Source organism: Balaenoptera physalus (genome assembly GCF_965194825.1).
Source record: "Balaenoptera physalus genome assembly, chromosome: 6".
Classification (NCBI taxonomy): domain Eukaryota; kingdom Metazoa; phylum Chordata; class Mammalia; order Artiodactyla; family Balaenopteridae; genus Balaenoptera; species Balaenoptera physalus.
The window spans coordinates 100015009-100042844 of NC_138885.1; the positions used below are offsets into that span (position 1 = coordinate 100015009).

The window sequence follows — 27836 nt, forward strand, 5'->3', positions numbered from 1 at the left end:
TGCCCAGACTCAAGGTACTTAAAAAGCCAAGGAGCTTTCCTCTGAACTTGAAATATCCGTACTGATGCCTCCAGATTGATTGAGTTTGTGTTTAAACTTGGCTCTGTGTTCAAGGGGAATCCAACAAAAATAGCCAGGTTGAAACTTTTTTATGACCTATAACACTATGAAATTTTCTCAAAAATAGCTTTCCTTTTGTGTCTCTGCAACTTTAACATTTTTAGCTAAAAGGAAGTGAGCTAGAAAGGCTGTGGCCTCTGTGTCTGTTTCCCTCTTAACTTTTCTACTCTCGTATGTCTTCCTGTTTCTCTGCCTCCAGTGTTCCAGTCCTCTTGTTTCTTTGCTTCATCCAAGGAGACAGCAAATTAAATAAGAATTAGTTGTTTCCATGGTTACTGTGTTCAGCAGAGCTTCACCCGTACCCACACTGCTTAGGCATTATAGAGTCTTAAGCTGACAAATACATGAAAGGCATGAAGAGCATCTTGGAGGAAAGAAATTAAGCAGAAAGCATGCTTAAATATTTAAAGAGAAGTATACTCCTAGTCACTGAAAACTGAAACTGTATACCACTATCTAGGGAGTGAAGGAATTCTAATGTCATCCTTCTGTTAAAGAATGTCATATAGTATGTCCTAATTCTCTAAATGAATGTACTTAGTCATTAATCAGAATTGGAGTTACCGTTTTATCACTGAGTAGCTGGAACAATTCCTTAAAATATTTTCCATGAACATTTGAGAAAGGATGGGCTATACATATTGGCTTCTCCTGAAGTATCTTTATTTTGAGCCATAAATATAGGAAAAAGCCATCTTAATTGCACATCACGAATGTATACCTATGAAGGCACATCTTTTAAAATAAGATATTTTATGCTTTTCTTCTTAGATGTGGTTTATTGAATTTGATAGTCTGAAAATCTAAATGATCCATAAAGAGTAAAAACTGAGTTATTTGTAGTGAGGTGGATGGACCTAGAGTCTGTCATACAGAGTGAAGTAAGTCAGAAAGAGAAAAACAAATACCGTATGCTAACACATATATATGGAATCTAAAAAAAAAAAAAAAATGGTTCCGAAGAACCTAGGGGCAGGACAGGAATAAAGACGCCGCCGTAGAGAATAGACTTGAGGACACAGGGAGGGGGAAGGGTAAGCTGGGACTAAGTGAGAGAGTGGCATGGGCATATATACACTACCAAATGTAAAATAGGTAGCTAGTGGGAAGCAGCTGCATAGCACAGGGAGATCAGCTTGGTGCTTTGTGACCACCTAGAGGGGTGGGATAGGGAGGATGGGAGGGAGACACAAGAGGGAGGAGATATGGCGATATATGTATATGTACAGCTAATTCACTTTGTTATAGAGCAGAAACTAATACACCATTGTAAAGCAATTATACCCCAGTAAAGATGTTAAAAATAATAATAATATTTTTTAGTAAATGATGTTCTTGGGAATAATTCGTTTTTTAATTTTAACTTTTGTATTATGTATAATCTATATGTGGTATTTTACAGACAATACATATTTGTATAATTGCTCATGAAAAGTTAGTGTGTGCAACAAGGATATTATTCATCTCCATACTTGAAAAATGATACCCTATAATCTTTCTTAAACTGCCAAACTCTCTGAAATGTAAAAAATGTTGCACAGGTATTCTTTTGGATGAAACAAAAAGTTAAAAAAAGAAAGAAACATAGCTTTTGTCTTGCAGATTTTTAAATTTTTAAATAGGAGAAAATTTATAAAAGAAAAATTCATGTCACAAAATTTTAAACGTAAACACTACAGGGCAAATAGATACTCTTTATTTTTCTTCCACTTAAATATCACGCTGGTGTGCCCAAAGTACTTCTAATATCATGGTCCATAATCATTTATTTATTTACCAAATGGTTATTAGATCCCTAATATACAGGAGGAACTTTTTTGAATATATAGGATATTGGGACAAACCACACAAATTCCTGCCCTCATGGAGATAATATTCTAGTAGTGGGAGATAGAAATTAACATGTAAACCAAATTACAGACACAAAAAAAATGCTGCAAGAAATAGAAAACAAGAACACATAATAGAGCTTGTCTGGGATGGCATAGGCTGTTCTTGGAGACATGAGTAATGAGAAGTAGCCAGGCATATGAATATCTGGGGGAAAAGTTTTCAAGCAGAGGGAACAGAAAAATCAATAGCCTTAAAGCAGGAAGAAGCCTGGAATATTTGAGAAACAAATACAAAGCCAGTGGCCCTGGAGTCTGATGAACGTGGTAGAGGGTGATGGGAGAGGAAATCAGGGCAGAAGGCAGATAGCAGGCCACAAGGTTCTCTTGACCATGATAAGGGGGGTTGACTTTTATTTAATTGGCAGTACGTTCTAATTTTTAAGGTAGTAGAAGCAAAATTTTTTTTGAGAATCTCATAAGAGCTTTCAAAGATTAATTATGTCTTCTAAATCTCTGTAGATATATTTGTTAACATCACTAATGCATTAAATCACAAGAGAGAAATCATTTAGAAAATTAGAAATCAGTGATAGAGATAAGATTAGATTTTTGTTGATATAAAATGCTCTAAACATGGGCAACCCAAATTGTGTCATTTTCTTGAGATATTGGAGAATTACATATGTAAGTGATTTTAACCCCTGCAGCTTTTTTGTACCTGAAACTAAGTTTTTAAAAAAATCTAAACAGAAAATTATAAATCCATGTTTGAGGAAAGTAGTCACAAAAATCACTCCAGTGTCAATATGAATGTGTTCTTTGGCTATTTCCCCACAGCAGCTTTAGTTATAAACAAGGCCAGGTGCCAAGCAACAACCAATATGGTACTGAAATTTATAAATGAATTAAATAACGGAGTTACACATATTTTGCTTTTTACAGGTAATGGCCTAAATGTCCTGAAATTCAGTAAGTGAGCTGATCCAATTTCATGATGATCTTGAATCACCTTTGAGATTAATGGTTAGTTTACCTCTTCATGTATATTGCTTATGCTAAAATACTTAAATGTACTTTTCAAATATTTGTAGACCTAGTATAATGCTCTACTGAACTTAGCATTAAACACAGTTTGCCAGACTTTTGATTGATTGTACTTTTGGCATAATTCAAGGCTGTTTACTTTTTTCCTAGGCATTTCCTCAATAGAAAACAAAACTATTAATTTTTTTATTCTTTCATGTAATATTATTTATAGGGCATTTTCAAAATATCACATAATTTAGGAGAAAGTAGTATTTTTATTTTATAATGAAGAATTGAATTACTGTTGATTTTTCTTCAAGCTTCTTTTCTTGACTTCCACTTTGTTTTGTTTTTAGGATTAATTAATTATATGATGTAAATTGCTTTAATGTGGAACAGTTAGGTAGAATGATATATCTATCTCCCAGACTTGCAATTACTCAAGTTAAATATTAAATATATGAATAACAAACCAACAAATAATTCAAATATATATTAAACTCTAAATAGCATTCTTGGAATTTTATTTAAATGTAGGCCTTTTAATATTGAGATATCACTAAATATCAAATATAAACTGTTATTTCGAAGAACTGATGAAAGGCTTTAAGAAAAACAAGAAAGTGATTGATTTTCTTCTATATGTACAACCATGCTTATGCTATGGGATGTAAAATATACAGCATGTTGTTCTCCTCTAGTTGCCACTCGCTAGAGACACAAGACATAAAACTAATATTAAAAAGAATATAATGCACAATAAGGTAAATGGTAAAGAATAGCATGTCTTGTAAGTGCTATACAAATCTAGAGGAGGGAAGTATATCACCATGTGCAGAAGCTAAAGATTTCATGTGGGAAGCAGGATGTGGAGTGGTGCTGCATAAGTGGCTTGGTTTGGAAAGCACCCAGGTAGGATAATAGCAAAAGCAAAGACACTGAGGTGACAAAGAGCAAGGTAAACCGTATTGCCTGCAGTGGGGGATTCCTTTTGGAGAAGAGTAAGATGGGTAGGTGGTCTTGGATTTGTAGAGGTCCTTAAATACCAGGCTTACTTGGGATTTTGGTTTTATCATAAGGCCATTGGAGTCAGTGAAGGATTTTGACTTGGGGAGGAGGGTAAGGAGTGTGATGTTTTAAGATTAGCAAGAAAAATTTGAGAGGATGTAGTGGCAGGTCTAGAATTTCTACATATGGTGTGGCATAGAGACATCAACCTATTTAGAGGCAGAGACTAAGGGACTTGTTTGGGAGCTATGGTTGCAGACATTTTCACAAACAGCTAAGAAAATATCAATACCAAAGAATGGAGGTGGTGACACTGATAAAGATGGGGTGAGGAATGCCAGTGTCAAAAATTTCAGAAATACAGGCTTGAAATAGCCCCAAAGAGTTAGAAGCCATGTAGAACTGTAGTCAGTGAATAGTATGCTCTCCTATTGGGGTTATGTCATGTGCATGCAAAATATGTATTTTTAAAAAGACATTGGCCTTGGAAGACAAAGCAAAGAAATAAGGACAAATTTCAATTCAACTCCTCTGATTTCTAGGCCATATTGGAAATGAACTATGTGACTACACAAATTACTTTAGTAAACAATTATTGAAAATCAATGGTATGAGTGTCTAAAATTAAGTAAACAGATTTTCTTGCAAAAGATTACAAACATTTTTGTTAGATATTTATTTCTGATTTTAAATAGTTGCATTCTAAAAATGTTTTTATAAATAATATCAAATGTCAGGGTTAGCAAGCTATTCTGTAAAGGGTCAGACAGAAAAATTTTCAGGCTTTGTGGGCCATATATAGTCTCTGTTGAAATTGCTTAGCTCTGCTGTTGTAGCAAGAAAGCAGCCATAAACAATATGTAAACAAATGGGTATTGCAGTATTCCAGTAAAGCTTTATTTATAAAAACACATGACAGGTCCATTGAGCAGTGGATTGTAGTTTGGCACCACCTGACATATACTGTCTTGGTTGAACGTGAATCTAGAAAATGTCTTTAAAATTATAATAACCATACTTTTAAGAGGTCACAAATACATAAAGACTATGTAAGGACAATAGTTATATATTTCTCTTTATGAAGACCCATGGAATCTTTAGGTTTCTTTCAAGTCAGAGCGTGTTAAAAACTACTTGACTTTGTCTTAAACCACTGGCTTGGTTTTATCATATGGACACTAATTGTGTTTCTGTTTTTTCCTTGGCCTCTAATAACCTCAGAATAAAGTTGTGTCCTACTTCAAGTAACTGGGCAGAACCTAAAGTATACATTTCACATGCTAACTATTTCATGCTTTACTTTCTTAGATTTCCATTTGTAATTTTTTTAAATCCTTTTTAGAACAAGGTGTAAGGTATAAATAAAGCTACATTCTATATTTTCATCAGAGATCCACTTACAATTAAAGTCTTTGACCAGAGTTCTTCCTTTCCAGGAGTAAAGGTGACATGGCATTTCAATCATGTTTGCTATTCAATTAGGACAGATTGCATTGCTCGTGTTATTCAGTTTCCACAACTGAAATCATTTTCTCAAAAATAACCTGTGACTTTTGTGTGAATATGCTATTGCAGAGCAACTATTAGATCTGTTACCCTCATACTTTAAAAAAATGGGATTGTTGCTGCTAAACCTTTTGCTGTGTTTGTTTTACCACAAATGCTTTTCAAACCATTTTTCAACCCCCAGGACCTCAGTAGTCCTGGTAGGAAGCTACTAAGATCCAAATATATTCTCTCTTTTTTTTTTTTTTTTTTAACATCTTTATTGAAGTATAATTGCCTTACAATGGTGTGTTAGCTTCTGCTTTATAACAAAGTGAATCAGTTATACATATACAATATGTTCCCATTTCTCTTCCCTCTTGCATCTCCCTCCCTCCCACCCTCCCCATCCCACCCCTCTAGATGGTCACAAAGCACCGAGCTGATCTCCCTGTGCTATGCGGCTGCTTCCCACTAGTTATCTATTTTACATTTGGTAGTGTATATATGTCCATGACACTCTCTTACCCTGTCACATCTCACCCCACCCCCTCCCCATATCCTCAAGTCCATTCTCTAGTAGGTCTGTGTCTTTATTCCCGTCTTGCCACTAGGTTCTTCGTGGCCTTTTTTTTTTTTTTTTTTCCCTTAGATTCCGTATATATGTGTTAGCATACTGTATTTGTTTTTCTCTTTCTGACTTACGTCACTCTGTATGACAGACTCTAACTCCATCCACCTCATTACAAATACCTCCATTTCATTTCTTTTTATGGCTGAGTAATATTCCATTGTATATATGTGCCACATCTTCTTTATCCATTCATCTGTCGATGGACATTTAGGTTGCTTCCATGTCCTGGCTATTGTAAATAGAGCTGCAATGAACATTTTGGTACATGACTCTTTTTGACCTATGGTTTTCTCAGGGTATATGCCCAATATTGGGATTGCTGGGTCGTATGGTAGTTCTATTTGTAGTTTTTTAAGGAACCTCCATACTGTTCTCCATAGTGGCTGTATCAATTTACATTCCCACCAACAGTGCAAGAGTGTTCCCTTTTCTCCACACCCTCTCCAGCATTTATTGTTTCTAGATTTTTTGATGATGGCCATTCTGACCGGCGTGAGATGATATCTCATTGTAGTTTTGATTTGCATTTCTCTAATGATTAATGATGTTGAGCATTCTTTCATGTGTCTGTAGGCCATCTGTATATCTTCTTTGGAGAAATGTCTATTTAGGTCTTCGGCCCATTTTTGGATTGGGTTGTTCGTTTTTTTGTTATTGAGCTGCATGAGCTGCTTGTAAATCTTGGAGATTAATCCTTTGTCAGTTGCTTCATTTGCAAATATTTTCTCCCATTCTGATGGTTGTCTTTTGGTCTTGTTTATGGTTTCCTTTGCTGTGCAAAAGCTTTTAAGTTTCATTAGGTCCCATTTGTTTATTTGTGTTCTTATTTCCATTTCTCTGGGAGCTGGGTCAAAAAGAATCTTGCTGTGATGTATGTCATAGAGTGTTCTGCCTATGTTTTCCTCTAAGAGTTTGATAGTGTCTGCCCTTACACTTAGGTCTTTAATCCATTTTGAGTTTCAAATATATTCTCTCTTTTATGAATGCATGAACACGGAAATATTCTAGGGATTAGAAATCAGATATTTAAATACTGTTCTTTCTCTACAGAATGCTACATGAGATTTCTCACTTCAAAGTGAAATCTTGGACTCATGGTATAAGTAATGAGTTTTGACTTTTTTTTGTTTTGTTTTAAATACTCATCATGTGAAATGATACTGTTGCCTTTTATTTTTAATAATAGGTCTTTTTAATACATTGGAATTAAATAATTGGTCTAATTTTGACTGTCCTGTTCAATTAATAGTGAAATGTATTTGTTTGACTCTTCTGGAAATGGTATAGTGGTCAAGAGAGCTCTTCATGTGACCATTCACCTGAAAAATATATTATCAATTAGATGTGACTTAAAAATGATTCTTAGACATAATCAGGGAAGTGTCATGGGAAATGACAATATTCTTCTTTAAAAGTTAAGAAAAAGAGAGAGAAGAATACCGTATAAGAAAAGGATAAATTAGAAAGCCCCTGGTATTAGTTAGAGGTTTGTTCCACTTTATCAGTATACTTGTGTTTAGATTGTTTCACTGTAATAGTTTTCTGTGGTTTAGCATCACAGAGAATTAGAAATTATAAGAAGTTGCATTTCAGTTAGACTGGAACATAGAACGGTGAGTGATGGGCCATGGATATAGTTAGAGCCAGGTTTAAAAAATATCATGGCCTAGGCATATTTATAGGGATCATAATAGGTGTGATACTGTTCTAATTTCATTGTTAGTGAAATATACAAAGTATCTCTAACATTAGCAAGAGGGTTAGGTTAAATAGTATTAAGTTAGTCATAATGAAAAAGTGGCATCATATTTTCCTAAAGCAAATTCGATTTGAATTTCTCATGCTAAAAAAAAATTACATTTTATTGTATATATCAGATGTAAATGGAGACAGTCTGTAAAGAAGGATGTAAATGGAGTATGCATATTTAACCTTGAGAACATCCATTTTATTTTAAAATAACTATTTCAAGGTGAAAATTGCTTAAGGCCTCTGTATTATGTGGGGTTATTTTTCACATCACAAGACATATCAAAAACGTGGGAGCAACCACTGGAGATTTTTGTAACAAATGAAATAACTGACTTTATATCTTGTGATAAAATATATCAATAGTTTATTGTTTGAGTAATTCTACTGAATTTATTCAGAATCCTTTTTCTGGAAAGAGAATGAGGAAAAGATAGTGAACAACTGCAGTTGCCTTCCCCAAATTATTATGCCCCTCAGAGGTTCTTAGATCTGTAGAGAAGGTTATGTATGTGGAGAATCTGCTCCCACCAGTGAGCCGAGGAGCCCTGGTTTAGGCCAAGACGTGTGTGAAAAATGTTCCTGCTGTTGACTTAGACAGAGTGGCACTTAATCAGGCCGTTTCTGAACTCAGGTTGGAGTCCTCCAGATGGAGTGAAAACTAACCTTAAAATGACACAGCTCTTTGGTGGTCAGATTTACTATTACATACCATCTTCATAAAATCTAGGGGTACATGTATCCACAGCACAAGATATAGTTAACATACAAACAGTACTTCAAATTTGGGATAACTGTGTTATATAGTTAGTTATAATATAACCTAAAAATAGAATAAAAATGGACCCCATATTGGAAAAAATCTATGCAACTCTAATAAAAATTTCATTTCATTTTATTTTATACTTAAATATAATTTACTGACTTTTATTCTGTCATCACTTAACTTAATAAAATTGGAAAGTTAAACATTTGAAATTGTACACAGACATTATGATGACTCATCACCGAAGGTCTATAAAAGTTTCTTCTCCATTTTTGAGGATAGAGAGGATAAAATAGAGAACAGAGAGGGGAAGCATATGGCAATACTTTGTGTAACTCCAGCTTTGCTTTGCTCTGTTATTTCTGTGAGTCCACATTGATGCTCTGTTTTGTCGTTTATGAGACTACACATACTTAATTACTTAGTTCCACAACTACTCGTGATTGCTAAGGTCCACATTTATTAATACTTTTAATCCTTTGAGCAAGATGGTGTGTGTGTGTGTGTGAGATTTACAAAGGGCAACTGTCTTTGCATGGACTCCTAAAGGAAGTACCAAAAAAAAAATGTAAGTCCAAACCAAACTACAACCTCGTTGGCCCTTGTTTCATTATCTTTAAAATGAGGAAAGTTCCAAAACATCTCTCAAGTTTTTTGTGTTTTGTTCTGTTTTGTTTGTTTTAGATCTAAGAACCTGGAAGTCAAATTAAGGCTGTCTTTTAGAACCAGGATGTATTGTTCCTCAGGAAGTAACAAAATTAACAAAATGATCTACATGCCACAATTGTAACTCCAATGAAAAAGGCAATGTGGACAGATTTACCATACATAAGAGATGTCTAACACCTATGGGTCATATCAGCCATTCTTGGACTAAGGGGCATAAAGCTAAGCATTCATGAAATTTTAAATCAATGTTAAGTCATCCCACTAGTTGATACTGGGATAAACAACATGAATAGACATGGGCAATGCACTGAATTTATTTGGAAGGAGATGTAAATGAAAGTAATATCTTACAGACCCTTATTTATTTTATTGTATGTTATAGTATACACAGTGATTTTATCACGATGAATTAAACACTATTTGTTATATTGTGTTTAGATTTATCCATCTAGATCATTGTATGTAGGCTGTGTACATTTTCATAGAGTAGGTCACTTTTTAAATATCTTTGAAAACTTCAATAATCTCATTTTTAAGGTAGAGAATATGAGACCTTAGTCACTATATAATTTTATTTGCTTGCTTGCACAGTGCAAGATATCCCTACTGTCCAGAAAATTATGTGGATTAAGGGAGTGATCAATAAATATTTTTGAATCAATGAATGGTTTTAGAGAAATTAGTTTAGAACCCCAAAAAGTTTAACACAGCCTGTTTAGTACTATACCAAAAAGGAAATAATCACTCTTTTTTGGGGTGGTAAGGTTTGAAGGAATCAACACTGTCTCTTTCTCTTAAAAGAAAAAAAAAAAATCAACCAATTCCATATGTCTAAAACACCCAATCTTTACCTTTCTTTAAGCCATATTAAACATTAGCACTCTCCCCTCTTATTGAGTCCTTGGGAAAGTCATTTGACTCTCTGGGCCTCAGTTGTCTAATCTACAAAATGAGGGGATAAATCTAATTGTCTCCAAGACTGCTTCACATTCTATGGTTAATTGAAAGGACATTGCATTAATTTCATACTTTTGCACAAATCAGTTTGTCATGTTAAATAGCTATTTGTCCAGTAAAGGTTTCAGTGATTAGAATGCTGACAGATAAGTTTTTTTATTAAGGAAAACTGAATGTCACAAAGGAAGGTTGGAATTATGTGTCTTTCAGAGGAACACAGGTATCCATTGTGAGCATCTACTTTATATTCAGCAAATGTTTATTAAGAATCTGTTATGAGCCCCTGACTGTGATGAACCATGTTAGCAGAAGGAAGAAAAACACAAGACTGCATCCGTACCCTCCAGGAGCTTGTTCTGGAGTTGAGGAAGACAGCACTTTCACATCCTTTGGATAACTAAACAGGGTATACATGAACACTTACCACATCACATCACTAATTTACCTGTTAAAGCACTTAGGGGAGGAAACATATATGTGATAGCCTTAAATAAGAGCCAAGTTATAATATGGTTATGTGCGAAAATGGGTGATACAAATAATCAGAGCTGTTGGAAAGATGAGACTAAGACAAGGCTTTAGGAAAAGATGGATGCAACTCTACACGCATGGCAGATATTTGCCCTTCTCATAGCAAGTGTGGATTTTAAAAAGAAAAGGATTGCTTTTGAAAAAAATTATTTTGCAATAGACAGGCAAAAATGTTTTATTCACTAATATATATGATGCCATGGATATTCCTTGTGTAGTAAGTCTTAAAACAATCCATCAGACTTATGGAGAAAACATTTCTCATAAATCCTTTAAATTTCTTGTTAGCTCTAGATGATCTTCATATATCCCTTAAATTCTCTGAGAATGTCTTCCACTTCTAATGTAAGTCCTTTGGAAGGCATGGTGCTTTGGAAAAGAAGGGAAGAAGAGGGCAGTGTGCCCAAAGGATTTGTTGTACTATTTTTCAAAGCAGAGGCCAGCTGTTTGGGAACTAGAATTAAAATGTAATTGATCAAAGGGGAATAATGAGAGCCATTCTTTTCAGACAATGCCCAATGCAATCACAGTGAGAAAAGGGTTCAGGGAGATTTTCTACTATGCATAAGTCACAGATGAATTGAAAGGCTAGGAGGGAAGTGACTTACAAGGAACTAAGTGGACACAACCTATAGATTGTCTAATACTCTGGGCAGTTGAATTAATAGAGGAACGGAACTTCGTATTCTGCTGGGACTGAATCCAAATGACGAGATAACCGTGCACAGAACTGAGGAAGTCACTGCATTAGTACCATAGCAGGATTGTAAATTGAACTATAGTGCTGGCATGAGTTGCATTTCAATTCATGTGGTTTTATGAATCAAAACAGTGGTCTTTGAATACAATAGGCAGTGCCACATGGGAACAAAATAGGAAGATTATGCAAGAGCTTGGTCAAAATTTTTTATGTTCACCATAGAACAAAAATCTATGAAAGCTTTCAAATCCAAGGATTTTCACAAATAAATTAGTTTTTATTTGTATTTTTATACAAATTTAAGTACTTCAGAAAAAGTCCAAAGGGCTACACATAACTCATATAGGTATATGCTTATTTGAACTGATCTAATCCTAGTATTTGGTGTCAATCAGACATCATGGTTCCGTAATGAAGAAATCAAATATCAATGAGGAAAGAAAACTATAAATATATTGATTTATAATTGGGTTTTACACAAACTACGGAAGTGAAGGAATAATAGAACTTTAAAATTTTGGGGTCTGGGGGGTTTTATACACATTTTTATGAAACATTCATCCATGACTTTGCCTTTCATATGACCATAAAGTTTATATGAGCTAATGAATAATTTCTTTAGTGTTGAAACAGCTAAAGACCAGGTCTCAGTTAATGCTTGAAATAGTAAGGGGTTTGATTAGCAAATAAATGTTTAATTACCAGCTTAAATTTTGGCATCTCCCCTCTCCCCCCATCATCACCTACACACACGTACACACACACACACACACACACACACACACATACACACAGTGTTTGGTTTGGTTTGGATCCATCACTCTTACTGGTTGATTTCTTCTGTTTTCAAAGCTTTACAATCACCTGTATTCTGACAACTCTCTAATCGGTATCTCCAGTTTGGGCTTCTTTCTGAGAGTCAGACTCATATACTCCACTGCCTGCCAAGTGGCTCTACTCAGTGTTCTGTAGGCACCTGAAACTCATCATGTTCATAACGAAACTTATTTCAACATCTATCCTACATTCCTTTTACAGTCCCTGTTTTAGGTAATGGACCTATTCCAAGTCAGAAACCAAAAGTTATCCTAGACTCCTAATGTATTTCCAAAATATAAATTTCTTTCAAAGTTTTCTTCTTTTCCACTCTACTCTTACTGAATTGATTCTCCAGTTAGCTTATTGATTTTCCTACCTCCAATCTTTCCACATTATATTCAGTCTTTAGATGAACCAAAGTGATCTTTCTAAGCTGTATGTCTAACCAGATCACTCTTCTGTTTAAAATCCTCCCTTCAGTGTCTTTTTAACATGACCAGTAAAGCCATGCAAATCTATAAGCATGCTATCTCTTCCATCTTATTTTCAGCCACTCCTTGCCTATCTTTTTGGCCTCCCTCAGAACTACCAAACTATTATAGTTCTCCCCACACATTACTTGCTCTATCCTTCCCATTATAGATTTTTTCCCTATGACTAATTGCTTTTCATCTTTCAAAACCAGGTCAGCTTTTGTATTTCTCTCCTACTGGATATTTATGCTTGAGGGAAGGAACTATCATATTCATTATTGTAAAGCCAGTACCTAGCAGAGGGCCTGGCACACACTACACACTCAGTAATTATTTGTTGAACTGAACAATGCTGGTTTATGGTTCTGTTTACCTTTTGCTGCTGATTGATTAAATAGGTGCTTGTCTACTACATTGAGTTTCCATCCTGGGAGTTAACTTTGGTCAAATACTTAAGTATACCAAGTAATTTCCTCATGCTTCTTGACTTATGCTCCCAGTCTCTTCTCCATCCACTCTCAAAGAGCAGTTACTTCATTTTTACACCCAACCCTGGGTAAACTAAAGGCTTCTTTACCTTAGATAATTGCTTTCTCAGTGGGTTCTTGTGAGAGTTCGCTGTGATGGAGAACTTAAATGGCAATGATATTAGCATTTCATAAGGTCAACAAGGATGCTAGTATGCTTGAAATCTATATTGTTTTGCTTAGGTTAACTTAATTTAATGGCAATAAGTGATTTACCAAGAAGATTAACCATTAAAACCAGCAAACCCATCAGAAGTTTAGGGCATTTGTTTCACATCAGTGAAGGGAACTAGGACCTTTAAGTCTTTAAACTTTAAGTCTTTCTTGGGGAATAAAATATGAAATTTGTATAACTTTTGCATTCAATATTTGTCTTTGCTCTAGGATTCATTATAATGTTCAGTCTCAGTGAATAAGAAAATTAATAATTTATGCCTAAATAATATATAGTGAACATATTTGGAATACTAATTAGTATCTTGTAATTAAAAGACTTGAATTACATTTATGGGGCACTCTCAGGTCAAGTATAAACGTACATTCCAATTAAATCGAGCCAGTCAGTGTTATGTATGAGGAGGCAGAGCTATCTGTCTAAAATGTGAACTTGAACTGGGTTGATAATTTGAATCGAGATCTTTAGTAAGTTTTTGGTTGCAGCTTAATAAAATTACTTTAAAATAGTTTGTTAGAGGGAAAATGAAAATTATAGTATAATTTAGATCCCATCACAGTAACTTCTACAGGGGTATGTAAGTTATTTATTTAACCTGGAATTTAATTATAATGAATATTTTTCAAACAGAGCCATCATTGAGACTTAGTTTGCTATTCAAATATCCTTGGAAGAAATGTGGAAAACACTTGGATTCTGCATTAAAATTTTTTAATTGGGAGCAAGTTTTAAACAGTGCATTTTAAAATTCAAAAAATTTTATAAAATGCCACACTTTCAAAAATATTTGGTTGTTACATTTAAAAAAGCATAAATCAAGGAGCTGTGAAGATGGATGGATTATCAGCATTACTCTGAAGAAGACGTGGTTCATCATTTTAGTTTGTATACAACCTTTTGTCTGATTCTATAATTAGTAAATTTCCAAGAATTATATGGTTTTAAAGCCTTTGGAATTAAAGCATAATATTTCTGGATCATTCAGATTTGGATTTATGATCTATGAGAATATTCAGATTGTGATACCTAGTCACATAATATCTAGTTAGCTCCACTTAAAAATGGCTCCCTCTTTAAGAAATTTTAAAAATCACTAATAAAGCACTGTCCTATTCTAGCATATCTAATGGGCAATAAGGACACTAATATCATTATTGTCTTTTTGCTCTCTAGAGAGGGGTTTATGTTTACACTTTAAAAAAAAAAAAAACAACCAAACTGACTGTGGGATGAACAATGTAAATTTCTGATTTGGCAAGGGAGATAGATAGTGAATATATATGAAAGTAAAACCTACATCATAATCATTGTTCAGGATAGATTGACAAGAGTGTGGTTTCAGTGTTTGTGGTTTCTTAAAACCCTAAAGCTATGTGGCACTGGTTTTTCTGCAGAGAAATTGCAACACATTTAAAACATGTAGCCAAAAATATGGATGGAGCAAGAGAAGAGTTGGTACTCTTGTTTCTTATGGAAAAGCAAAATCACTCAGAACATAAGATTCTGCTGGGCACATAGTCTGCACTGAGAGAGTAAGATGTCATTTTTATGTGACATCTTAACTATTATGGCCTATAATATATGATGGAGAAAATCATGTTCTACCAACAGGACTGAACTTGGGAATAATAATCAGAAGCATTGGCAAACCATTCAGACACCCACATCTTCCAAGAAAATTACTCATAATAGCAATTTTGCATTGAGGTATTAAGCAGCATGTTTTAATAATATGTGGGTTTAAACTCAACCAGAAAACAAAGCAGTTCTTTTCTTTTTGTCTACAGAACATGGAACATACCGTAAACTAAATGAACAAAAAGCCACATTTTTTTTTGATGGTCATAACCTGAGTAACTCTGCTTCCTGCCTGTTATAAAATGCCATAAAAAAATTAGTTTTCCATCACAAGATGCATCTGCAAGATGCCAAACAACCAAATGCTAGAAAACGTTTGGATTTGGGGAGTTGGTAATTGTTTACAGTTGCTCAGTTTAATGCCATACTATGGTTATAAGCTTGACATGTTTTTAGAAAAAGTGAAATTATTTTAGAAAAGTGTCACTTTTCATATACTTCCTCGCAGTTCTATTCATTGACTAACAAACAGAAGTAAAGGAAACTTTAGTAGACTGCTGAATGTGGTCCTGGCAGACCATACCTGGTTTTCTTTAGATTCATGTCAACCTTTAGTCAACAGTTTGATTGTAGTTGCATCCAAGGGTCTGCCTTGGATTTTTTTCCTCCTTTGACTTACTTAGCTTTAATGTTACAGTGTATATTTTATCCTTTTTATTGAAAAAGAAAAATCCCAAGGATAGCTTGGATATATTTACCCTCCCTGCCACCATCACCAATTTCAGTTTAAAAAGAAAAAAAAAGCTGCTACATTAAATTGTTTTGAAAATGTTGGCTATTTAATGAATAAAAATGAAACACACTTTAAATTTACAATGGTGGAAATTTTTTTGTGTTGATAGTCAACCTAGAATTATCTGGACATGAATGAGCCAAGGAAAACAATTTTATAGTAACAACAAAAACATCTAAAATTACGTTATTAAAATGAGTGGGAGGGAGAGGAGGGTCTCGCTGTCCTATCTCTCCACCCAAGTGTGAATAAATACACCTTGTTTTTTTCAGATCCTGGTAATTGTTTCCTTTGTGAAACTAACAACAGAGAGAGTCAAAGAGCCTGTTCCCTCACACCATCCTACTATTCCATTTAAGTAAATTCTGCAGAATTTAAAATCTTTGGCCTCCTATGGAAATTTAATTAATCCTTGCCAAGTTCAAGGACAGAAAGCTGTATTCATTTTCCAAGACTTCAAAGCTTTGACAGTGTCAGTTGGATAGCAGATATTTTCCTGGATCTTACCTATCTAGGTACTGTAGGTAGTTTAAGACTGCATAGGTCCTTTAAGGCCAACGATTCTTTTCTTCTGGCAAAGCTGCAGTTTGCCACCGCCTACATCTTGCTTACCATTTCTGGAGCTAATATCTAGCTGAAGAACTGGAGGAATGCAGTGAGACACCAAAGTAGCTGCCTGGCTTCTTTTCCCAGACCTGAGTTCTACATGGACCTGAGACTGTGGCCTTCCTAGTGTCTAGACTAAGACACCCTTTGTGTTCCGCTCTAAGTGATATTCCACTCAATTGATCATGAACTTTCTATTTGGTAAAAATGTGGCTTTTTAGTGGCTTACAAGCCTTCACGTTTGATCATACGCAGGAGACCACCTTCATGGAACTACCAAATCCTACCCCACCAGTATACCTTGAACCACTGAGGTTTTGATAGCCATGTCTCCTTAACCTAGCTGTTGTGGCTCCTTGAGGACCTTTTCCACTTGGCTGGGGCTAAAATATAACATGATACATAATGTCAAGCTACAGAAATCTCCCTTGCACTTTAGTAAAACTTCCTCATTCATATGGAGAAAGTTTTGCTAAAAATCCAAGTGGTTAGTGAAAGAAGCAATATTGTTTAGTCTAGAAAGTCTCAAGGGACACACTTGGTGTTGGAAAGAGCAGCCATGTATGTTTTGATACTCTCTGTAGTGATTTTGCTAACTCCCAAGGGTCATGTAGCAGATGATTATTTAAGCCAATGTCAGGTTGTTTCTGACCCTCTAAATTTGAGAGACCTGTACTATCAGTGCTTCCAAATGAGAAACAGAGTGCCAGTTATGTCCTGATCACTCAGATATTCCATGCCCTAGCTCAGAGAGATGCAAGCCATTCTCTTGCATGCCTGCCAAACTAGAATTCTTAATAATGCCAAGGATGACTAGAACAACATCCCTGGACCACATACTTGGACTCCAGAGTCTTCACTGGTTGTATTAATTTCTTGTGGCTGCTGTAACAAATTACCACTAATTTGGTGCCTTAAAACGACAGAAATTTATTCACTCACAGTTCTGAAGACCAGAATTCTGAAATTAAGATGTAGAGGTTCTAGGGGAGATTCCGTTCCTTGCCTCCTTCAGCTGTAGCTTGTGGGTACATCACTCTGCCTCCGTTATCACATGGCCTTCTCTTCTGTCTCTAAAATCTCCCCTGTCTGTCTCTTATAAGGACACTTGCCATTGGATTTAGGGTCCATCCTGATAATATAGGATGATCTCTTCATCTCAATCTTTAACTTAATTACATCTTCGAAGATTCTTTTTCCAAATAAGGTAACATTCACAGGTTCTGGTGATTATGGTGTGGACTTACCTTCTGAGGGATCATCATTCAGCCCATTACTCTGGTCTTTCTGGAAAATGTGGTAGCCACTGCATACCACTGATGCTTATGCCTGTGGTTTTTGGACTAGAGAGATATGAAGACACCGTACCTAAAGGCCGCCTTCATAATGTCATTATTAGAACCCCACAACTAACTCTGATATGTCTTGAACCTACTTCCATTCAGTCCACTTTGATTTAATGCCTGAATTTCTAGGGGTTAGAAATGGAACTACCCAAGTTCAGCACCTTGGCCTGAAGAGGCAACTGAAGATCTAACTCTTAGACTATAAATCCCTTGAGTCTTATTTACCAGTATATCACCTAGCACATTGGCTGGATCATAATAGATGCAGAGAATACATTTTCTTAAATGAAGGAAGGAACAATAGGGTCAGAAAGCTGTTTCAGCCCCAACAGATGCAAACGTTTAGCAAGCAACAAGCTGTCGTGCTCCTTATCCCAGAACTACAGAAATGCTTTTGAGAAGGACAGATTAAGAAAACCAGATGTTCAGAGAAGCTTTTCCCTCGCCTCTCTATAACCAAACCCTATGTTTTCATCTCAAGTCCCACCTCCTCCATCAAGCCTTCCTACCTTCACAGTCTATACCAGTGACCTCAAACTATTTTGATAGCATACCCTATTACTTAAACAGCAGTGAACATACTACCTAATGCATATTAATTTTACTATATTTTAAAAAGTTCTGTAGATTGAACTGTTATAAATATAAAAAAAGAAATTAAAAAGTGAATTAAGTGTGAAAGAATGACTTTTTTCTTGAAAATCACAATGGCTTTATTAACATCTCAAAGGAAAATATGAGTTTCTTATTAATGAATTTGGATATAAATCTATATTGTAAATAACCAACTTGATGATTTCTGATTTCTTTGTCTGACTTCTTGTCAGATGTGTATAGGCTTCCATTGTCTTTATCTGAAGAGATTTTAGATTAAAGGCTAGAGGCATTCTGTTTTTATTGGTTTTTTTCATGTACTTTGATTTTTTTTCCATTTTCTGTTTCTGAATAGAGACATTTTAAATTCACTTATCCATTTTGCATCAGAGTGTTTAAATAGAAACCTCATATCCACTGACCTGGGCACATGTAAACTGTTACACATTTTATAAGCCAAGAGCCCTGAACAAGTGGAAACTGCTCTCACTCCCTTTATTAGGGACCATGCAGTTTTCTGCTAGATAGGTAACGTAGTCTTGGTAATATGTGGCATTTGACATATAGACCAAGTGAAGGGGTCAATATTAACTTACATATTAAATATTAGTAACATTTCATTTCGTTTTTCCCTCTTAAGAAAAAATTTATAAATGGAATTTCTAACATTTACTTCCTACACTGCAGTACAGCCCACATATTTTTACTATATCACTTAGTACTTGAATATCTAAACCTTTTTATTATTTGCCTTTGCTCAAGTATGTTTATATACGTACTCCTCAGAATATCTGTAAAGAACATGAAGGTCATATCTTACACATCAGTACCTACATATCATCTGAAAGCACCTGTAAATAATGTTCAAAAACAGTAATTAAGGTCTATAGCTAATTGGAAAACCCAATTTCTCTATGATTTTTTTTTGATTCATTGTAATAATTTTAAAAATCAGAATCTAATAGGAATCATCTTGATGTAGCTTATTAAAATAGGCAGTATAGTAGATGGTATGAAAAAATATTTGAATTGTCTTGCAAACTATGGGCTACTATACAGTAGTCAGCTATAATTATTAGAATTTCTAAGTTCTTTTTTGAAAGAGTTTTCTTTTTTTCAAAGCTATTAGCAAGTTTGAGTTTTACCTTTTATTTCCTCTGCTGAGTAAGACAGTATCCCTTGGACTGGTAACCTGAGAGATATAATCCAAACCCACATAATTTGCATCTGAACAACTGAGTTATTTATTCACTGATACCGCCATATTATACCTTTTGGTACTGAGGATTTGTTAAAATGAAGTTGGGCCATGTTAAGGGGGAAAGAAATTTATAAAAGATTCATCACTGGGGCTTCCCTGGTGGTGCAGTGGTTAAGAATCCGCCTGCCAATGTAGGGGACACGGGTTCAAGCCCTGGTCCGGGAAGATCCCACATGCCACGGAGCAACTAAGCCCGTGCGCCACAACTGCTGAGCCTGAGCTCTAGAGCCCGTGAGCCACAACTACTGAAGCCTGCGTGCCACAACTACTGAAACCTGCGCACCTAGAGCCCGTGCTACGCAACAAAGAGAAGCCATGGCAATGAGAAGCCCGCGCACCACAACGAAGAGTAGACTCTGCTCTCTGCAACCAGAGGAAGCCCGCGTGCGACAACGACGACCCAACGCAGCCAAAAATAAGTACATAAAAATAAATTAAAAAAAAAAAAGATTCATCATTTACTCCTCACCTCTAGTGACTCTGTCTACCTGGTTTGGGGGGGGGGTGGGGGTGTTGAGTATAACCCTCAGGATCTGCCTCATCCAGGTTCCTGTTCTCTCTGGCTTCTTGTGGGTTCAGCTAATAGGAAGCAAGAATGGATAATCAGGTATTTATCCACCCTCCCCCACTTCCCTCTTGCTGCTAAGGATACCTGTGTCTCTCTGGTAGATAGGGCAGGCCCCTATCCCTGGCTATAGCTTTTGTGGAGTCTGGTTACACTGTTCTTTCCCCTTGCTTACTACTTTTCTAGTTCCTGGTCTGGCAACATCCCTTGTTGGTTTCCTTAACTTTATCCACACCTCTGTAAGGAATCCCCTCATCAACACCCTACTTTTCTAATCGGACTATGACAGATACACATGCTGAACAAGTTTGGAGCGTTTAATACAGATCTGCAGATAATTTGCTTTCGGGTATATGTAGGCACAGCTGCAGGAAGCTAAGAATAGCTCTGTCCAAAGCATCCTTTTTTTCCTCAGAATCTTTTGCAATTCTAAACTCCTTTTGGGGGGCTCAGTAAGGACTTTATCTTTCACTTCCAGCTTTTCTCTTGCAATCTGATCCTCTCTCTACTCTCAAAAGAGCTTGATATTAGAAGTTACCCATGTTACTTGCCTACACAGTATTTTGGAATTGATGAATTTTGAAGAAGCGTACCGCAGCCTTGCATTTACCTTTACAACTTTCTCTATCTAATTTTATATAGAAAGACTGTATTGACTGTTAATGAAATTTTAGGCAGCACTAAGTTGATGTGGACATTATTAAGGACCCAAAAGAAAATCTTGAAATCAAAATAGGTCTTTTCTGAAGCCTAGCCTTCAGAGTAAACCTGATAGTGTCTTTGAGGGTAAGAGTAGGAAGGGTATGAAGTGACAGTCTAGGTATTTTTCTCCTCTAGGGATGTACCTGTGATCTCTAGAAGCTGACAGAGTAGGGGGAGGGTTGACCTATATGCAAATGCTAAAGACCTATTTCTAGGAGCTATTTGGTTTCCCCAGCTTCTTCAAGGAGATAAAACCCACTTTCATCTAGTCCCCTGGCAGGTCGTTCTCCCTAGAAAGGCATTCTATCTGGAACTCTCCTCTCCCTTTTTGAGCACAGATCAGTTTCTTTAATTTAAGGACCTCCTTATACATTTTGTATTCTCTCACACACCTAAGGAAAAAAAAAAGTGGTATTTTAGTATCCTTTTATGGTACCCTGGGGCGTATCCCTAGGCATCCTATTTTCTTTCTATCTTTGATAATGACATTTCTGACGAAGTACATCTTCAGAAGGAAACTGTCAGTTGGATTAGAATAAAAGCATATTAAAGGATTGACCCAAATTTTTGCATCCTCCATAGCAGTACGTTTGGTACCAGCAGCACACAGCCCCATCTGTCATGATGTACCGCCATCCCTTCAGTTCCTAGGCTGTAGACACACCTCTGTACCAGCTGACAGTTGTCAATGTAAGTTGAAACATGGAGGGATGCAGAAAGGTATGTTTTTAATATCTTACATAAACACCTTTGCTGCAACGTTATAGCATTATTTTGTTTAATAATCAAAGGGGATGCACTTAGTTGGTCACCATCCTCTCTACAAACACTGTTGATCTTTCGTGTATATAAATAATAATTTACATCTATCCATCTTTTTCCTCTTAACTATAAAAGAAATTGAGAATATTTAGCCTTAACCTTTATTTTTTCCCTCATAATTCTCATGTTCCAGTCCTACAGTTGTTTTCTTTGTTCCTGTTTTCTCCTACTCATTTATATTTTGAATATTGAATAGCCAAAAAATGAATTCTGAGCTTACATAAAGACACATTTTAGACAGAGTGGAAGTGTGCCTTACGGATTTTGTGTTGTATACTCTGTTATCACATCTCAGAATGACAATATAATTACAGAGATTTTATTGTTTCTTTTGTAAACTATCCAAACCCCTGGATATTTCTCGGCTTTAATGATGCATAATTAGCCAGTATCCATCTTGTGTTTATGCTTTTGATTAAGAAATTAATGACAGACTGGCAATGATAATAATAATTTGGCACTTTTCTTGGCACATTCAGTCCTAATTTAGTCAGATTTCATATGTCAAAAAGCAAGGTTTTTTCCCCCTAAGAAATAAAATATCAGAGGGATCATTTAATATAAAAATATTTTAAAATTGAAATATACAGTTTTAGTAAACAACAATGCAACATAATTTAAGATGGGCTAGAAGAAGGTTAGGATTACATATAAATACCTATGACTGTTACTGATTATATTTGTTTTCCAAAAGAGTAAAACCTAAATCATCCCAAACATTTTTGTGTTCATCTTAACACTGAAAGTCTTCCAGAGAAAGATTCCGTACATTCATTCTCGTAGTAACCAAAATTCTTATTTAGAATTATTTTATATAAATAAATTATTTTTCCAACCAAGGGCTCCCTGGTTCTGTATTTACTCAGATGGAGTGTCATGTTATGAAAAGCAGTGTTTCTCACATGAGTAATTGTCTTGTTGTGGGCATTAGTAGCATACACAGATGGGACTAGATAGAGTCACCCTTATACTGGAATTTTTTTTTTAAATAGCAAATTTTAATGCCGTTAGCTCAGCCCAGCAGTGAGTGAAAAAGCTCAATCCTAAAATCAGAAAAAAGGAATTCTATGTTCTTCATGGTGTGAGGCAGAATTTTGTTCATCTAAAACTAATGTGTTAGGACTTCCCTGGTGGCACAGTGGTTAAGAATCTGCCTGCCAATGCAGGGGACATTGGTTCGAGCCCTGGTCTGGGAAGATCCCACATGCTGAGGAGTGATTAAACCCGTGCGCCACAACTATTGAGCCTACGTTCTAGAGCCCGTGAGCCACAACTACTGAAGCCCGTGCACCTAGAGCCCATGCTCTGCAGCTAAGAGAAGCCAGCACAATGAGAAGCCTGCGCACCGCAACGAAGAGTAGCCCCCGCTCGCCGCAACTAGAGAAAGCCCGTGTGCAGCAACGAAGACCCAACACAGCCAAAAATAAATAAAGTTATAAAAAATAAAACTACTGTGTTAGAAAATCATCAGTATATTCACTGAGTGCTAAATATCTTAAAATTTGTTTAAATTTCAAATAAAGCCATCTGTTTTAAAATATGCAATATATAATAATATCTAGTAGCATGTGATATGTAAATATGTGATAATAGCTAATGTTTACATACTGTATAAGGTTTAAGCATGTGCCTTGCACTTTTTCCAGTGTGTGTGTAATCATTTACTCCTTACAAGAACCTTGTTACGTAGGTACTATTATTAACCTTATTATACAAATGATGAAGTTGAGGAGAAGGAGATGTTAAATACTTTGTCCAAGATCACACTGGTAGTTAGTAGTAAGGTTATAATTCTATTTCATAATCTTAACTAGAACTAACTTTCTTCTCTAAAATCAAATCATGTCTGTTCTCTTTCATGTGGGTTTGAGTTCAGGATGTCCATTTGCTCATCCTTGATTTCTTGATATAATTGTGTTAATGGATTTCTAGTTTTTTGTGTTTCAAAGAAATATTTAGGTTAGGTTACCTAGGTAATGTTTTTCCTTTTATGAAATTATTCTACATTATGTCTGGTATTTAGTCTTTCTCAACTATCATATTTTAAAGGTACGTTAAAATATAATGGATTGACAAGTTGTCTTATCTTTGAAATTGCTCAAGCTCTGTTCGCAGTTATGTGAATGCAGGTCTGTACTCATGATAACCAAGGTGAAGAGCAAATTTTGTTTACCTATATTCCATATTTACCATTCCTTGTAATGATCCCCAAATGCTTGAAATATAGATGCATCTTTAGAAAGATTTCCTGACAGAGTGCAAAAATTATTAGTGTTAAATACTCCTGTAATACGTAGTGCATTAGTAAAAATTGCTGCTTCAGATTTCTAATATATTTAGAGCTGGATGACCCTGCCATATAAATATTTTAAAGAAAACTTCCAGTAATGTTTAGAAAATCTGCTTAGAAATCCTAGGCCTGAAGAATGGTCATGGTGATTCGTGGAGAATAACTGGATTCTGATTCTTACCTGTTAATCATTCACCTGGCTCTGAACTTGACTGACATCGTCCTTGTGAGTACTAACTACCGCTCTACTGCTGCTGCTGCTACTAATACTACCACTACTACTACCACCACCACCACTACTATAAGCATTACTGTAAAGTTACTTAGATGTTGTAAGTACCAGGCATACTACTAAGCACTAGATCTACATTTCACTTCATTCTCATAGTGATTTTGTTAGATTAGTTTACCCTAGTTTTATTATCAAACCTCAGCATCTTTAATCTAAAGCAGCAATAAAAAGAAGCAACTGTCACTTAAGTTCCTGGACATCTTGTCCCTCTCATGCCTCTGAGTACTCTTTGAATGGCCTCTTTCATGTCGTGAGGCACGTTTGAGATGCTAAATGGTGAATCTTCCCATTTTGACAGAGTGAGCTGAAATGGTTTATAAAACCTTCCAGTGTAGCCTAGGAATTATAGTCTCAGGCTGGGAGAATTGGTTCCCTGCTCATTGAATTAAAGAATGGCAGGGCTGGGAAGGACTTTATTTTACTAAAGGAAATTAATCTTTGGAATAGAAAAATGGTCACATTGCAGGAATTTTAGGAGAAGAAAATTAGTAGTTTCCCCTGTCCCAACACATACATACGTGCATGCATGCACACACACACAGACACACACACACGCAAACGCACACGGATCAAAGAAAGCAGATGGATCATTTTAATAAGAACCCTATCTCCACCAATAAGTGACAGTCTTAATCACAATATTTATTTAGTGCTTCATTGTGTAAAAGTGTACTTTACGTACATTATTTCATTTAATCATTACAACCTCTTTTGAAGCGGTAGTTATTATTTTCTTGGCTTTATAGATGAGGACCTTGAGTCTTAAAGAGAATGAATCTTGAAGAGCATGAATGGTTTGTTTATGGCAGCTGCCCAGAATAGCTTTTACGTGGGTATTGGCATACCTGTTCTGCACTTCGCTGGGTCTTGTAAAATATTAAATTACCCATTTTGGAGAGGTACCTGTTGACTGAATTATCTCAACTAGAGAGCAGTGAGCCAGCCAGCAGGAAATTACTGCATACATGCACAAGAGAACCCTATGTCATCACCCATTTTTGGAAGCAAGAATGTCAAAACACAACAAACTAATGTGGCCTACAGAAATTCTTTCAGTTTAAATTTTTTTGAATGAGTGGGCTACTTAGTGTAATGGAAAGAGTGCTGAATTCATGGCCAAAATAGGAAGGTTTCAACTCCAGTTTTCCTGTGACTTGAACATTTAACTTCTTCTCTCCAAGCATCAATTTCTCATCCATTAAATAGGATGGGAATATCCACTCTGTAAACTTCATAGGATCCTTGAGAAGACCAAATTCAATGCAACATATGAAGGTTCTTTTAAAACTGAAGGATACTTGAGAAGTGTTCTGGGGGTGAGGGATGGAGGTGGGGGAGAGGTTAGGCCAGGATGTGTCCTAAAGGTGTAGGGACCTGAGTTTACTCACCACCTTTGCCCTTCCTTCTTGAGTTAGGATGGTCCAAAGTCCTCACCACCTTTGCCCTTCCTTCTTGAGTTAGGATGGTCCAAAGTGAGTTAAGAACCATGGGCCACAATATGCCACTATCCATCTCAACCATTCAAATGACTTGCACCTGCAAAGGAAGACATCTTCAGGGCATGTTTTTTTCCTTGATTTTGCTGTGACTGGCAAACTTGTCTTTTTATTAACTTAAAAAATGTCACACTGTGTAACCACTAATGGTTATTAGTGTGTCTTAAGAATCAAGATAATAATACAAATAAACAGGTAAAATTTTTCTCTCTGACAGAAGTCCCTTTTGTTAAGATGCCAGGAATCCCATTTAATAAAGTAGAATCATTATAAAGGGCTTAGCTTGACTCCCAGAACAGGAGGTTCCCCAGTGAGAGTCCACTTGTTAGCAAAGTCTTCATCTCACTGTTTGGAGTCATGGAAGAATCTACATTATCCAGAGAAAGCAACACAGAAGATCTGGAGGGAAATTACTTCCCCGACACAATTCAAAGACTTTAGAGTTATACCTCTGTTAGATGATAGGATATATTCCAACTATACCCTCTGTTGATTCAAACTTTTTAAAAAAAGGGTAGAAGTAATATTGGAAGCAAAGGAAACAGGGAGACAGATATAGAGATTAATACCAACCAAAATATGGTCCATACAAAATCATTCAGTAACTAGAACTCACTCACACTAAGGGGTCAGACTGCCCATTGAGAAATGGTTGGGATTGGCTCAGGGGATGGGTGTCTGAATTGGAATAATAAAGCAAGTGGGAGTTTGGAAAAGCTGAAAGATATTCTGAATCACAGATTTCCCCCCAAGTCAGTCTTGTTTACTACCAATCACAATAATAATTCATATAAGTAGAGCTCTATAGTCCCAAACCTGGAAATTTTAGGCCCCAAATCACACAGACTACCTTTTGCACGTTGGAAGTCTTATAAAGGTATATGATAAATACAATCCACCCTCTACCTTCCTGAGAAGCAGTAGAGGGCACTGGCCAAGAGCATAGCATCTGGAGTGTCTTTGGTTTAGTTACTGAACCTTTCTATATCTTAGTTTCCTCATGTGTCAAGCAGGGGTAATAATTACACCTATCACATAGGGCTGTGGGAAGATTAGATGATTTCGCATATGTAAAACCCTTAGAATAAATAAGGGTAACATTACCTGATGAATAATTATTGAACAAGTTTGAATGACAAGCAAATTTAAATCAATCTATTGCTATTATGAAATTAATTTTACCTCCATAAGACTTTTATTTCTCTTCCAGTATTTGGGCCCTTTCATGTCCAATCTGTAGGATGTAGTGATTAAAAGCATGAGTTATGAAGTCAGATTGCTTGTGTTGAGATTGTGGCTCCACTCTTTATTAGCTGTAATCTTGGGTAAATTACTTAATCTCTTATACCTCTGTTTCTTCATCTGTGAAACAGGGATGATAAAAATCAGAAAGTTTTTCTGAGGTTAAGTAATGAGTAAGTGAGATAAGACATGGAAAGCCGTAGAACAATGTCTGGCACACGCTAGCTGCTCATTCAGTGTTAACTATTGTTATCATTATTTTCCTCTGCAACTTTCTTCCTCTCTGTAACTGGGACCACTAAATACTCCCCTAGTATCTACCCTTTCCCTAATATTCAAGGCCAACCTGGTCTAAATTGAAAGATACAGGTAATCTTTAAGTCATCACTCTATGCCTCAGGATTACATCATCTTGTCCTCCAGACAAATCATGATCTTGTCTGGCTTTCATATGTGGCTTTCTATTATGGTTCAAGTGTCCTGATTTCTACTCTAGCACTCTGCTGATACTCCCTGGACTCTCTTGCCCCTGGGGTCCTTTTCTGCCCTGCAGGACAGGCACATAGCTGAGATTCATTGGCAAACCTCTCTGCTATTCACAACCTGCCAGGCCACCGTGCATTTTTGAGTGGTAGCAATTGAGGACTTCCAGGCCCTAGTCCTTGTGCCTACAGGATTGTGCTGTATGTGCCACAGGTCTTGATCCTGTTATGTCTGACTATTCAAAGGAGCCTCTATTAGTACTTGAAATCTTCCCATCTCCATGAAAAGTCTATCC

At 36.0% G+C, this 27836-nt stretch overlaps 1 protein-coding gene across 45 annotated transcripts in view; it reads left to right on the top strand.

The window, feature by feature from the left end:
* The window catches only part of MAP2 (microtubule associated protein 2), a 278235-nt gene that overhangs the window by 8230 nt on the left and 242169 nt on the right, over window positions 1-27836 (top strand). Inside the window, exons 2-4 of one of the 45 annotated variants that reach the window (XM_082466895.1) lie at window positions 2895-2975; window positions 21499-21606; window positions 24147-24254. The exons of 40 other annotated variants lie outside the window; for them this stretch is intronic. The gene's annotated coding sequence lies outside the window, so the exon portion shown is untranslated. Of the gene's footprint in view, window positions 1-2894; window positions 2976-16114; window positions 16201-21498; window positions 21607-21657; window positions 24255-27836 lie in introns of those variants that run through there. 4 more of the 45 variants (XM_082466917.1, XM_082466927.1, XM_082466928.1 and 1 more) reach the window with 4 other exon arrangements.